This window comes from Taudactylus pleione, unplaced genomic scaffold (assembly GCF_031769625.1).
Source record: "Taudactylus pleione unplaced genomic scaffold, aTauple2 ptg000522l, whole genome shotgun sequence".
NCBI lineage: Eukaryota > Metazoa > Chordata > Amphibia > Anura > Myobatrachidae > Taudactylus > Taudactylus pleione.
Window position 1 is genome coordinate 183,650 of NW_028284924.1, and position 7,573 is coordinate 191,222.

Below are 7,573 nucleotides of genomic sequence, written 5' to 3' on the forward strand. Positions count from 1 at the left end.
TTAGAGCACATCCTTGGGGATCCCCCATGCTGATTGTTTGAACACTCTATGTAAACCTACCTAATTAAACCTGCTTCCTAGCCTCCAAAAAGTTGACAATCCAGCAGCAAGTAGCCACTGGGACACCCAAACTAGCAAGTGTGGGATACAGTAAACATGGAACGATTGTGTTGAACGCCAAGATGAAGTCCACGAACAGAACCCTTGCATATATTCCTGGCACATCCAAATGCAGGAGGACATAGTGTAGCCCCACATTGACTGCATTGTTTGCCCATCGTGTAAATAGGTCGGTAAACTGAGCGATTAGTGTTGACCCAACTGAAGGATACTACAGGGCCCCTTCTGCAAACGTTTTCATAATCAGTCCATAGGGGATTCTGGGGTATAGGCTGGCAGGTGGGCACCAACCAGTTAATTTCTTCAGAGATGTGCAGCCCAGGCTGCTCTTCCCCTATACCCCAGCCCAGGAAGGCCAGTCTAAGTTTGGTGCCGCAGGAGCATGCACCTATAACGGGGATTCTGCTAAAGTGATTGTGTTGGCGACCTAGGCCAGGTCATCGTTGCACACGGGGCCGCAGATGGACGCCGGGGGCAACATGAGGTAAGAGAATGGCTCCCTGCTGTTACCGCTGGTGTGGAGACCACCGGCGGTGCTGACAAGTGGGGTGGCAAGGATGCCTGCACCCCTGCTAGACCAGGGCCCTTGAAGGCAGCTGGGGGTGCATTGCTGGCACCATACAGCGTTGTAGTGCCAGTAGGACACTGTAGGTGACAATTGCCCTGGGGGATCCAAGTCAGCAGGGGGACGTAGGGTCTCCCTGTTGGTCCTCCCCCGGCCCCAGTTGTGTTCCCTCACGGAGACTTCCTGCCACAGGGCTTACTCCGCTCTCTTTCAGACAGACAGCAGCCATTTCAGGATGTGTTGGCTACAGTTTGTCTCCAGAGAGGTTTGGCTCCTGCCTCCCTGCATACCTCCCCTCAGGTCAGGTTATACAGTCTAGCTCCTTCCATCTGACTGGGGTTGGATTGTTGAGCATTATCTGCATTGAATATACTGTGTGCTTGTTCTTATTTTTCACACTTTCATTGCTATAGCTGTGAAAGGGGTTAACGCTCCCTCTGTCACACTCTGTTAAATTTGTGTGGCCCCTACATTCAGTGCACTGTTCCCTATTGCACACCCCTGTTATATAACCTGGTGTGTGGGACTTTTTTTTGGAACACCGTAACATGTCTTCCACGAACAAATTGCACAAGGAGAAGGAGGCTCCATTTGCTGCTTACATGATGTAGACACTGTTCTGCTGGTCTTTCGCCACAGCATATGGTCTCTGTATCCAGTGTTACTCAGATACAGAGCGAGACTTCTCATCTGTTGCTTCCAACCAGGAACCGACATGGGTGGCCAACTTGTCGCAGTTGGTGGATTGCCTTACAGCTCCCGCACCTGTCCCTATGTTGGGAGTCTAAGCTGCCCCTATTATGCAGCCTCAATTGCAGCTGCCTGTGCCCCCATAGATGAGCACCTTCTCACAGTCAGTGCAGGGCTTGGCACAGGTGTCTGCCTCCTTTCAGCAAATGCTGGATAGGGACCATACTTCCGGACGTAGACTGTCCATGTGTGAGAGCACTGTTAACCAGTAGGTTGACATTTCTGATTCTGAACCCTCCTCTGACCAGAAGGAGGTTTGTTTTTTTTGTTTTTTTTCTGGTGCCTGGATTATTCTGGTGGTGGATGAGACCTCGTCTGCCAGGAGGAGCCTCTCCCTCAAGTAGATATTATTGCCTTAGGGCAGTCAGATTGGTCCTTTCTATTGAGGACGAGGAACCGGCTCCTAGACCCAAGGTGCTGGTTTTTCAAATGCCAGAAAAAGGTCTGTGGAGTTTCCTAAATCTGACCAGCTTGAGGAAATACTAGTGGTAGCTTAGACTGCTCCTAACAGGCGTTTTCAGATCTCCAAGCACATTACACTCCTCAGCAGGGAGCAGGTAAAAGGAAGCCGTGTCCTGTGGACGTGCACATTGCCCATCCTCATCAAGAGTTCTACCCTTCCTATTTCCAATACGGCTTCCTTCAAGGATCCGACAGATGGGAAGTTGGAAAATATCCTTAAGAGAATTTATTCTCCTGCAGGTGCTATCGCATGTCCGGCCATGGCATATGCATGGGTGGCCAAGGTACTTGGGCGGATGCCCTGGAGGAGGACCTTGCATCTGACAACCAGCTGATGCTGCATATCAAGCAGGCTGTTTCTGATCTGGATGAAACTGCTGTTGCCATTGGCATCTTAACTTCTAAGGTGTCAGCTTCTTCTGTGTTGGCCAGAAGGGACCTCTGGCTTTGCTCCTGGTCCACTGACTCTAAGAAGGCCCTTCCTTATTCCAGTGATGTTCTATTTGGGCCAAAATTGGAAGCAGCCACCATGGCCACTATTTTATCCAAGACACTGTTTCTACCTTCAGCAGCAGCCACTAGAGCTTGAGTGTCCTCCTTTCGTCCACAAGGAAAGGCCAAGGGGCTGTCCTTTTCAAGGTCCCAGAATTCTTCCGCTAAGATCGCCAAGCCCAGAAGCAAGCAGGCCTGTCCCTGGGGACCCCAGTGTGGAAGGCCAGCTTCTGCTTTTCTCAGACGTCTGGATGACAACCACGATGGACACCTAGGTTCACTGCGTAGTTTCGCAGGTCTACGCTCTGACTTTCAGGAGGTGTCCACTGGCCTTCCGCTAAGTCTGGGAAAAGCAAAAGCGCTGCGGGAGTCAAATTTGCTATCTACTAGCCTACAAGGTTGTAGTTTCTGTCCCTCAGGATTAAAGAGGCGCTGGCTTCTACGCCAATCTGAACTGCTCCTTTTTACCCAATTTTCACCCTCAAATCCCTCAAGTATTTGCGAGTCCCCAAGTTCCGTATTCAGTATTTGCGCTCCATCATTTTGGCCTTGCAACCGGGAGATTTCATGGCCTCTTTGAGTTGGATAGGCACATGTAAATAAGCATCCTGGATAACCAGTCACCAGTGTCTCCTCTGGTTTGCAGTCGAGGAGTAGCACTACCAGTTTCGGGCCTTGCCCTTTTGGTCTTTCAATGGCTCTTCACGTGTGTTAATGAAGGTCATGGCACAAGGGTATCAGAAATCAACCTTACCTGGATGATCTTATCCTAGCCAGATCTCCGGATATACTCAGGGAGGACCTTCGCGCCTCAATAGATATTCTACAGTTGCATGGGTGGGTCATCAATTGGAAGAAGTCCTTCCTGATTCTGGCCCAGGAGATGCTCCACCTGTGGGCCCTGTTGGACTCACGGGTTCAAAGAGTGTTTCTCCCAGTGGACAAGATTTGGAATCTGTAGGACAGAATTTGAAGGTTCTAAATTGCCGGGTGTCAATTTACACCTACATGTGGCTCCTGGGATCGCTAGTCTCCACTTTCGACATGGTGGAGTTCGCCCAGTTTCACTCCCGGCCTCTCCAGGTGCAGATTCTGACTCTGTCTGCAGCTTGATCTGGAGATGGGATCCATTCAGTCGTCCAGTCTTGAAAGGTCTGTCTCTTTCTTTTGTGTGGTGGCTCCAGACCTCCCACTTGGACAAGGGTTGCCCCTCATGGATTCTGGACTGGGTCCTTCTCACCACGGATGCCAGTCTTTGTGGGTGGGGAGCTGTGACCTACCAGCATCCTTCCATGGTTGATGGTTGATGGATGGCTCAGGAGCGCCGTCTCCCGATCAAATGTCCCTGGAACCTATAGCTGTCTTCAGAGCTCTCTGTCAGGCTCAGCAATTCCTTCAGCATCGCCCAGTCCAAGTACAGGCAGACAACGCGATGGCCGTCTCTTACATCAACCATTAGGGTGGAGCATCATGTTCCAGCTCTGTCTGCAGTTTTCATTGCCAGGGTCCAGAATTGGGTAGCAGACTTTCTAAGTCGTCAAACGTCAACTTCCGCGAGTGGACTCTTCATCCGGACGTCTTTCAGCTTCTAGTTCATTGTTGGGGGTCTGCCGGAAGTCTATCTGATGGCGCTTCGGTTCAACCACAAGCTACCAGAGACTTGGGGGCTCTTCTGGTGGATGCGTTGGCGGTTCAGTGGACTTTCAATCTCATGTACGTCTTCCTTCCGATCTCATTTCTGTCGAGGGTTCTCCACAAGTTCAAGTTGAAAGGAGACACCGTGATTCTGATGCACCCCGCTTGGCCACGGAGGGTTTAGTATGCAGAGCCTCTCCATCGACACGCTGTTGCGTCTTCCTTCACGGCCGGATTTTCTGTCTTAGGGCCCGTGCTTCCACCTGGATTTGATTCGCCTTGCTTTGACAGAGTGGCTTTTGAGACATTTGTCTTGAGAGCTAAAGGTTTTTTTGCGGTCATTCATTCATACCATGTTGAATGCGTGGAAATTTTCTGCCAAAGTTTTATCGGATTTGGCGTGCTTCTGGTGTTCTTCCAGAGATTTGAACCCTAGCTCCTTCCTGCTTTCCCGAGTTTTCTCGTTTCTGCAGACCGGCCTGGATTTGGATCCTAGTCTGTCTTCCTTTTTTTTTTTTTTTTTTTTTTTTTAAAGATCGAAGTCTCTGCACTCTCGGTTCTCTTTCAGAGACTGATTGCCGGATGTTTGTACCTTCTTTGAGGGTGTCCTCCAAGTGCAGCCTCCATTTGTCTCTCCGCTGGCTCCATGAAACTTGTCCCTGGTGCTTCAGGCTCTTCAGTCACCTCCCTTCGAGCCTTTTGAAGCGGTGGGCCATCGTTTGCTCACGTGGAAGACTATTTTCCTTCTGGCTATTGCTTCGGCTCAGAGTGTCAGGCTTGAGCTCACTGTTGTGTCAATCTCCTTTTTCTGGTCTTTCGCTCGGACCGGGCCGTTCTTCAGACTCGACGAGATTACCGTCCGAAGGTGGTTTCCAGATTCCATTTCAATCAGGAGATTGTGGTCCCAGAGTTTCAGTACAGCTCAGGAGCGTCCCCTTAGGGGGTTTGCTTTGGAATGGCCCCAGCATCGTCTCACTTTCCCCAATAGACTGTGATGAAGAAAAGGAGACATGTCTTACCTGTTAAGTCCTTTTCTTCAAACTCCATAGGGATACAGGGCACCCACCCTGTCGTGCCTAAATGGCGGTGTCTTCCTTCCGTATAGGGGAGGAGGAGCCTGGGCTGCACATGCCAGCCTATAGCCCAGCGTAGTCCCAAGAAAAGGACTTAACAGGTAAGACATAAGTCTCCTTTTCATGATCAGATGTCAGTGCCACCGGTCTGTAATCATTTAACCCCTTATTGGAGGAGTTCTTAGGTACCGGAATAATTGTGGAAGACTTCCCACGAGATGGAACTACACATGATTCTAGTGATCGATTAAAGATCCCCTTAGAGACTGGTGTCAACTCTTCTGCACAGATCTCCAGACTTGATGGCTATACCCCATTTGGACCAGGAGCTTCCCTAGACCTCAGGCTTCGGAACAGCTCTCCCACCTGAACCCTTATTTCAGGTACCTTACCCATACAACAAGGTGGAGGAATAACAGGAAAATCCACTAATTGAACGTTGGAATATGTATTATTAGACAATATGCCTAAGCTTCACGGTAAACCAAGTTTTGTCATTATTAAAGCTGCAAAAAGTTTTTGTTGGCATATTTTATGCTGAGTGTTGTAATAGTTTGCGCCAGTCCCTGTAGAGAAGTAAATCTAAGATATCAAACCACCAAATATTATGAGAAGTTCAATACATAATACATTTTCTTATCCCTGGTCTACTGGTCGGAACAATCATACCCCCATGCCACTGAAGTCAATGTAACGAGTACATAGACCAAATTGATCTTTGTGTACAAATAAGAGGTCTGGACTGGGTAAGGGGGCTAGTGTCACACTCCTAATACTGTCTGTCTACTTACTTGTGGGGTACAGGTTCTTTAACCTACACCACCACCATCATTACATGTCTCTATACTTTTCTTTTACTATCCATCGTTCCTCCAGACTTCACCCTGTCTCTGCTTCTGTCACTAATCCTGTTTATTCTGCCCAGTGCTGTGGACATGGGGAGCGCCATATTAATAAATGATGATCACTGATGGATATAAGGTACATATTGATGTGTAGCGTGAGCTGCATAAAGAGCTAAGGTACTTGGTAGCCAGGAACGTAGACTAGTATAGAGCCTTTCTGGGAGCAAGTTCAACTGGTGTCTCCACCTTGCTCTTGCGTGCAATTATTGTCCGCTTCCATGTAATCTCTAGTCAGATTTAACACTGTAGTATCTGACACAGCTCTGTCTGTCCCTTGGATGTCAATAATGTCTAAACCTTCTTCCCAGTGGTTGGAGGATTTTAACCGTATGTGGCTGTGGGCAAAGTTTATTGGCTATCTCCAGTCGATCAGGGAAGCAGTACATATTCGTCATGGTGGATTACGTAACCCTTGGTATCCTTAAGACCCCCATACACTGTAAGATTCAAAGTTGGTAAGATGAGTTGTACGATTGCCCTTGAAATTTTTCGTAAGATGTGGTCAAATGGTGTACGATTGATTGATTATTACGATCAAAGGATAAGATGCATAGAAGTGTGTCAAATCATACACGATTGGTTGGGATCTCTGCAAAACCATCTGATCTGCGATCCAACAAGACGACGGTGGGGATGCGCAGAACACACAAAATACACCTATTTTCACACGATTGGTCTGTCCAACCTGTCATAACTGGCCATATTGTGTAAAAAAAAATTGTCCTGTATATGGGCACCTTTAGGCTGTTGCTCGATCTTCAGTCACTATAAAACTTGGTGGATGCTCTCAGGGGAGTGTTCTGCATCATAGGGTCCCCCAACGAGATCCCAGTTGGTTAGGAAATGCAGTTCATGAATCAACTGTTGCAAAATTTATGGGCCATGTGAAGAGTGAGGTGAATTTGTATTGCCCACTATTGGACTGTGAGTTGTGCAATAGGAATTTTAATCACATGTTTGAGCATTTGAGTCTTTACAGGAGAAAGATTAGGATTGTGCTACCTGTATTTAAAAAAAAAAAAAAAAAAAAAAAAAAAAAAAAAAAAAAAAGGCTACAGCATCCACAAACTCTTGACCTGTTCTAGCAGGGGCTGCTGGCTCTACGCAAGATGTCAGGGGTGGAGTCAGAGAATTCTGGGGTTTGATTTGGGTTTGGAATCTATGAGCAAAGACCAAACAGAATACTTCAGTCTGACCAGCTTGTCCATGCCAGAATGTGCCTAGCAGAGAAGAAGGTGATGGTTCTGTTGTCCTCACAACCAAGGGTTACCCATCTGATCAGTGGGTTAAACCAGAATTAGTGCATGTGATCCAGTCCATAACCCAGCTCCCTGAGGCAAGTGCTAGAAATGCCTATGCCAAGTGGTAGACTTGTACATCTGCTTCTGAGCTGGATCTCTGATCACTGACTTGTAGTCCCCCCCACCTCCCAAACTACACTCTTTTAGTAAATTTTTCAATAATTGGGAGTGCCAACTACAATGAAGACCGAGGGCCTAATCCCATAGGCAAATGGAAAAGCGGACTTCTCAGGGATTTCAGCATAATGCACTTGTCAGGTCAGACTTTAA